This window comes from Tamandua tetradactyla, chromosome 5 (genome assembly GCF_023851605.1).
Source record: "Tamandua tetradactyla isolate mTamTet1 chromosome 5, mTamTet1.pri, whole genome shotgun sequence".
Classification (NCBI taxonomy): domain Eukaryota; kingdom Metazoa; phylum Chordata; class Mammalia; order Pilosa; family Myrmecophagidae; genus Tamandua; species Tamandua tetradactyla.
The window spans coordinates 116,751,787-116,759,166 of NC_135331.1; positions in this window are offsets into that span (position 1 = coordinate 116,751,787).

Genomic DNA, 7,380 nt, shown 5'->3' on the forward strand with positions numbered 1-7,380 from the left:
GACAATACATCATGATGCAAGTGGAATTTATCCCAGGACTGCAAGGCCAGTTTAACATTCAGTAATCAATGTTACTTACCATATTGACAAAATAACAGGGAAAAGAACCCATGATCATCCCGATAGATGCAGAAGAAGCATTTGACAAAAGTCAACATCTGTTCATGATAAAAATATTGTCAGTAAAGCAATAGAAGGGGACTTCTTTAATCTGATAAAGGACATCTGTGAAAATCCTACAGACCAAATGCCTTCCCCTTAAGATCTGGAACAAGACAAAAATGTCCACTTCCACCACTTCTCATCACATTTTATTTGGAAACCTAGTTAGTACAGTAAGGGAAGTAAAAGGAATGAAAGGCAGCTTGGAAATAAATAAAGAAAACTGTATTCACTGATGAAATGATTATGTACATAGAAAAATCCTATGATTGCTAAAAGTGTTGCTAGGATGAATAAGTGAGTTTAGCAAAGTTCCAGGATTCAAGGCTCATTAACAAAAAATACTTATAGTCATATACTAGCAACAAACAGGTGAAAATTGAAAAATTTAAAATACCATTTACAATAGCACCCCAAACATGAAATGCTTAGGAATTAATGTAATAATTGACATGTACATAAGACATAACACAGCTAGAATTAAAGAGGAACTAAATAAGTGGAGAAACATAGACATACCATGTTTATGGATTTGAACAGTTAATGTTTAGCCTCTATACTTCCAAATTGATCTATAGATTCCTGCCAGGTTTTTTGTTGCTTTGGGTTTTTTGTTTGCTTGTTTGTTTTTCCAGAAATTAAGCTAATTCTAAAATCTATATGAAACACAAACAGTTCAAAAAAGCCAAACTAATTTTGAACAAGAAATAAAAGGTTGGAAATCTTACTTTACTGATTCAAGATTTAATATAAACCTACAATAGTCAAAATAGTGTGATGTTGAAGTAAGGATAGGTATAAGGAAACAGAATCTAAAAAGAGACCCAACTTATATGGTCAAATGACCCTTTATATTTATTTTTCTGTTCCTCACCTCATTTTCCTTCTTTTGCTTCAAATGCAGAAGTGACTGAATTCTTAGTCCACTGAAGGCCATTTCCATATTTCAGGCTTCTCTTGGGAATCTGCTTTTATACGTAATAGGAGATAGCTGAAAATTTGAAGTTTTATTTAATGATGATATATGTATTCATTCAGTTGTGTGTGCACAGCTAATTTTTCCCTTATTTTTAAAACTATGGAACAAAATATCTTGAATTTCTTCAACTGCTAACAGGTTATATTTATTCTTATAAATTGCCTCTTTGTGCAATCATATTGTCTACCATTTCCTCTCTGAGTTTTATATCAGATAAAATTTTTCAATCAGAGACTTTCCCACTGTTCTAATGATCTTCAAGTTTTCAATAAATCCTAGAATTCTGATTAACCATCCCAAGGCATTTTTTCCTTATCTATTTGAAGGTCAAACCAAGCATAAATTGTGTCAGTTAGCATTTGTCAAAACACATGGAATTAATATTGGCTTGGAAATTTTGCCTTAACCACATGGCTGCTTTTGCAACTCTGGAGCTCTGCAGCTATTGCTTTCTTGATTTCTCCCCACTCTGGTTTCCAATACTTTCGGAAAAGGAGACCCATGGCATGAGGGTGGGAAGTGGTAGCAAGGGTATGCAGGTTTGAAAGGATGTATGTCCCCTAGGAAAGCCATGTTTTGATCTAAATCCCATTTTGTAAAGGCAGAATAATCCCTATTCAAGACTGTATGTTTGAATCTGTAATTAGACCATCTCCCTAGAGATGCAACCCAATCAAGGGTGGTTGTTAAATTGGATTGGGGGAAATGTGTCTCTACCCATTTGAGTGAGTCTTGATTAATTTCTGGGGTCCTATTAAAGAGGGAACATTTTGGAGAATGACAGAGATTCGGAAAGAGCAGAGAATGCTGCAGCATCACGAAGCAGAGAGTCCACGAGACAGCTATCTTTGGAGATGAAGGAAAATGCCTCCTGGGGACTTAATGAAACCAGAAGCCAGGAAAGAAAGCTAGCATATGATGCCTTGCTCGCCATGTGCCCTTCCAGCTGAGAGAGAAGCCCTGTCTGTGTTGGCCATGTGCCTTCTCACTTGAGAGAGAAACCCTGAACTTTATCAGCCTTCTTGAACCAAGGTATCTTTCCCTGGATGGATGCCTTTGATTGGACATTTCTATAGGCTTGTTTTAATTGGGACATTTTCTCGGCCTTAGAACTGTAAAGTAGCAACTTATTAAATTCCCTTTTGTAAAAGCCATTCTGTTTCTGGTATATTGCATTCTGGCAGCTAGCAAACTAGAACAAAGGGTATCAAACGATTAAGGATGTTTCTGCTTTATCCCTTTGCTTTTATATCCTCCAGTAACACCAGAGCAGACCACTAGATACTAAGACAATTCAGCTCAGAACTTTGTCAAGGATTTTCCTTCCTTCTGATGGTCTTTCTGTAGGTTCCTTGATTCATTTGCTTGAATTTGATTTATTATAGCTTTTATACTATTCCAATTGTTCTTCTAGAATTTTATCCCAATCTACCTTCTTACTATTCAAGCTTCCTGCTTTGTCATGCTTCCTCTTTTCATTTATTAATAAACTTTAAATTTGAATATAAGATATGTACCAGAAGTACATAAAACAGAAATTACAAGTTTTTACAAACTGAACTCATGTGTATAACAACATTAAGAAGTTGAACATTGCAAACACTCCAGAAGCCCTCACCTTCCAGTAACCAGCCCCCTTTCCTCTCCAAAGATAATCACTTACTCTGACTTTTAATACCATACACTAGTTTTCCCTATATTTTTAATTGTATATCCAGTATGTACTCTTTTGTGCAATGGCTTGCTCTTTCGTTCAACATTATGTTTGTGAGACTCATCCCTGTTAAACATAGCAATAGTTCATTGTGTTACTGCACAGTATTCCATTGCATGAATATGCATGATTTATTTATTCTAATCTTAATTGACATTTGGGTTATTACTAGTTTTTGACCATTATCTGTAATGAATGAACATTTTGTACCTATTTTTTTGTTATGCATGTATCTGAATTTCTGTTGGGCATATGTCTCAGGCTATCGTTTTAAAGTATGTTTGTATAACAGGCAGCCTTATAGGTAGAATTAAGTTTCCCTCTGGAACAGAGGGTAGCTTTGTTTCCTGATCAAGATAATAAAGATAATGTCTCCTTTTGAAACACAGATTGGGCATATTAGCTAGAAGCCCCTTATCAGATTAAGGGTTTTGTAAACTCAGTGTTCCTCAGCTGTGCTGCAGACCTGATATGTCCACAACCTCCATCTAGAGCCACCTCCATATCATCCTCATGGGACAGAGGAGGAAAAAAATTTCACGCAAATGTGAAATCTTGAGTAATAAAGTACTTTTCTCTAACCCAGGAGTTTCATGTTTTCTGCTAGCATCTATGAAACTGCAGCAGGCTAACTTACTAGGTTAGAAGTAGGGTAAAATCTTAAGACCCTTTTCAGTTCATGAAAATTATCTGCTAACCTATCTTTTAATTCACTAAACCTCTTTTATTATTTGTATACTCAGCTGTTAAACCTATTCATTGAGATTTTAGTTTGTTATATCTTTTAGTTCTAAAATATCCATTTAATTCTTTTATGTAGTTTGCTGTTCTCTGCTAAAATTCTCTAATTCTCAAATTTTTTTGAACATAATATGTACAATTATTTTAAAGTTCCTGTTTGTTAACTCATATCTGGATTGCCTCTAGGTTTGTTTCTATTATTTGCTTTCTTCCTTGGTGTTTGATGGACTATCTCCAAGTTTGCCCCATAATTTTTTATTGGATGTCAGACTAGTGTATGAAAAATTATAGATACAATTTGAAGCTCTGGATAATATCTTCCTCCAGAAAAGATTTACTTTTGTTTCTGCCAAGCAGTTAGGCAGGAGCATGTCACCTCAATCCAATCAAGAATTAAAGTGATTTGAGGGATGGTTTCAGTCTTTGTGAGAGTTGGCCTATTTTTCACTGTTCACTTCCTAGAAAGGAGGCTTTCCCATGTCCTAGGTGGAAGCCTTGGGTTTCTACCAAGACCTAGACTCCTTGGAAGGTCCTGAACTCCAATTTTTATCTCCCTGACTCCCACAAGCCTACTGAAAGCTCTGTTCAGCTTTTCATCTTCTCTGTCACCGCTTGAGGTAGGAGCAGATTACCACGGTTCAGACACAGATGGCTATCTTTCCAGGGTAGGTTTCAGTCTTTGCAAGGGCTAGCCTTTTTCTCCTTTATTTTATTCAAGCTTTTGAGGGGTCTAAAATGAAAGTAAAGAATGCTTAAAAAGACCCTTTCTCTTCCTGGGGCTTGCTTGAAAACTTGTTCCAGGGTGTCTGGGACATTCCAAGTTTTAGTATTTAAAGTCCTACATTCTAGAAAACCTCTCAGTTCCACGCAAATTGGGGCAATTGGCCACTTTCCATTTTTTTATCTCATGAGATGGCTGAAAGCTCTGCTCAGCTTTTGAGTGTTTTGGCTGATAATCGTGAGTCAGCAAATGCCTAAATATTTAAAATGCTGCCCGATATCCCCATAAATGTCAAGCTCATTTCCGCTATAGGGTCTTTGAACTTGCTTTTCCTTTGCCTGGCATGTTCTTCTAAATCTTCCTGCAACTGTCATCACTCAGGGTTCAGCTCAAATATCATCTGCAAAAAAACCCAAAACAAGAACAACAACAAAAACTATGTAAAATGGTTCCAATCTTAGGGCACTCCCTGTCCCAATATGTTTTTCATAGCACTTAACTCTGTCTCATATTGTTTGATTACATGTTTATTGTCTGTCCTTATGAGTATCTATCAAGGAAGATAAGCTCCACAGAACAAGGATCTTGTTCATCTTGTTGATTTCCACATACACAGCATCTAGAACAATTCATGAAATTCAATACGCATTCAATAAATATTTGTTGAATGTATAAATGAATGAATGAATGCCTCCTACTGAATTTCATTCCAAAGATTCTCAAGACTTTAAGGCTGCCTCGCAGCAAGTTAAGTCAGAGTTAATAGTTCCTTATCTGACTATTTAGGCCTCTTTCTCCAGTAGACTGAAACTGAGTCATTTACGAGGACTCACAATTGGTTTTTCATAGTTAAACCAAAGAACACACTCTAAGACCCAGAAGTTTAGCCTAGAATAATTTGAATTCTCTTAGAAATTCACAGTTCAACAACCCATGAACATCTTCATGGGTCCTTCAGAAAGTCAGGCACAGTGACTTCATGTTAATGATTAGTTGTCAAAGCAAAATGCAAATGATAATGAGTCACTTTGTTGAATGAGTGTACTAATGTTACAGACAGTTGATAAGCCTAAGGAAGAGGTTGCACACCAGGGAACTCATACTGTGGCAAAGATTTTCATCAGTGCTGTGTCTCTGAGAACTCATACCAACCAATGAGACGCTAAAGGGAAAATAAAGAAAACCATAACTAAAGACTGGCTTTGGGAGAGTGATTATGCTGTTTTGTGATGTCCCTTATGAAGTATATCCTTAAGAATGAATGGCAAGGCAAGGTTCCTAAAATACAGTTTCCTTGAAATGAAGAATATCTTATCCATGGAGCAGTGGTATGGAAATTGGATCATGAACATAACACAATTTTGATGGACTGCTTACAGAAGCCAGGTTAATAAGGTAAGATTTATAAAGATAATAATAGCTACTATTTATTGGGTAAATCAAAATGCTTGGAGCCATCATCAACTCCTTTTATGCTCTTGCATCCTACATTCAATTCTTCAGCAAATCCTGTTGCCTCTACCATCAAATGTATCCAGAATGTGACCATTTTCAACCACTTCCATGGCTATCAGCCTGTTCCAAGTTCTTATCAATTGCCTGAATTACTGTAATAACATCTAGCTGATATATCCTTTACCTAAATTTGTTGAGCATCTAATGACAGCTCAAGGAAAAGACAATATTTTACTTGTTCATGAACAGCAAAATGCACAAGTCAGAAATAGCTGCTTTGGGCGGGCCACAGTGGCTCAGCAGGCAGGAATGCTTGCCTGCGATGCCAGAGGACCCGGGTTCGATTCCCAGTGCCTGCTCATGTAAAAAAAAAAAAGAAATAGCTGCTTTTTTTAAAGCTTTTGCATGGTGGGGGGGGAGGTGAAAACGGGAATGGGTCAAATTCAACTTGCTACCTGTTTTTGTAAATAAAGTTTTATTGGAACACAGCCATTCCCATTGTAAGTAGTCTACAGCTGCTTGCCCACTACAATGGCAGGGTTGAACAGCTGAAGTAGAGACTATATAACCTGCAAAGCTGAAGACATTTATTATTTGGCCCTTTAAAGAAGAAGTTTTCTGACCCTGCGCGGTAGTATATATTTCGTGTTCTAGTAAAACCATTGTAAAGGAGCATGCTACGTTTTCTTTCCTTTATGGCCAGTAGTTTTTATATGCCTTATTCTTAAACTTTCAGAGTATTTATATTAAAAAAATTTGTTAAAATTAAACCTAGATAAAATTGCCTTCCATAGCACAATCCTAGTGTTTCCAGGAAGTATAAAGCTCAGTTCTAATGAGCTGGAAAACAATATCCTGTCAATTGAAATAAAGTCCTTGGGCCACCACAATTTAAAATTAGCGCTCTGGCCAAATTGCAACTAATGTTCTATGTGGCTCCAGTTTCGGCTATGTTTATGAGTTTGGATTAGATTATTCTTTTCACTGAAATTGACCAGTTTGGGGAAGAACATCATTCTATGCTGGAAAATTCTTTTAAGGCACATGCTCATTTATAGCATGACATGAAATGCTCTTATTAATGGATCATGAAGTTGCCATCATTCACCTGCTTTATTGGACTTCCTTCTTTTGGGGAGAATTGTGGTTTTTGCTGGTTTCTCCTGGTCTCCCTGACCTCTTTATATTTCAGTGGGCCAGGATTCATTCCTTGGTCCTCTTCTGTATCTAAATTACTACCTTGGTGTTATACTCCAGTCCCAAAGCTTTAAATACCATATATAAGCTCTATATTCTCATGGGTCCAACTCATACCCCTCCTTCCTCCCTCACACGTGCATATCCAACTGCTCAGTTGACATTTCCCTGCATCATAAATTTGTCCAAAATTGAACTCTTAATTGTAATCACCTCCTTAAACCGACTTTAGGTTTAGAATCCTGTCTCTCACACACTCTACATCCAAACTTCTAGAAAATTCTATTAGCTTTAAAATACATCCAAAATTTTGCCACTTCTCACTGTCTCTGCTGCTCCCACCCTAGCCCAAGCCACTGGATTACCACAGTAGCTTCCAAGGGGCATCTCTACTTCCGCTGGTTCCCTTCA